Here is a 534-nt window from a genome sequence, read left to right as displayed (position 1 = left end):
ATTGCAATTTTTTCAAGCTTTTTTCTGCAATCGGGCAGTTGGTAGACACTACTAGTTTTATACACCTATTTAATACCATTTCTCCTGTTTTTCCAGAATTCACTGTCCAGAAACTGGTGAAGACGATTCAGATACGGAATCCCAGTATTTTCTGAAGTGTTTTAAGCACACTAATGACATAAAGCATCTTCACGAAGCAATCAAGCATGTAATACCATTTCATTGACGATTTAATGCTTTCTTTGCTTTACTTGTTATTTTTCCAACACAAAAATAGCTGTTCTAATCTCCTCCTTTGGGAATGGTCCATAAGAATTCATTATCATTAATATTTATTTTGTTCATGTATCTTCGTAAAGGGCCTGACATCAGAACGTGTGAAGCGATCACCAAGATGCGGCAAAGATGTTACTAATTTAGAAGATCTGAAAATAAGTGTACTGCCAAGGTAGTACTCAATACATTCCCATTGGCATTTTATTCTCTTTATCCATGCATGTTTACACATATCTTGTGCTCTAGGTATCTGACACT

This window comes from Triticum dicoccoides, chromosome 1B, assembly GCF_002162155.2.
Source record: "Triticum dicoccoides isolate Atlit2015 ecotype Zavitan chromosome 1B, WEW_v2.0, whole genome shotgun sequence".
Taxonomy (NCBI): Eukaryota; Viridiplantae; Streptophyta; class Magnoliopsida; order Poales; family Poaceae; genus Triticum; species Triticum dicoccoides.
This window is presented reverse-complemented; position numbering follows the sequence as displayed.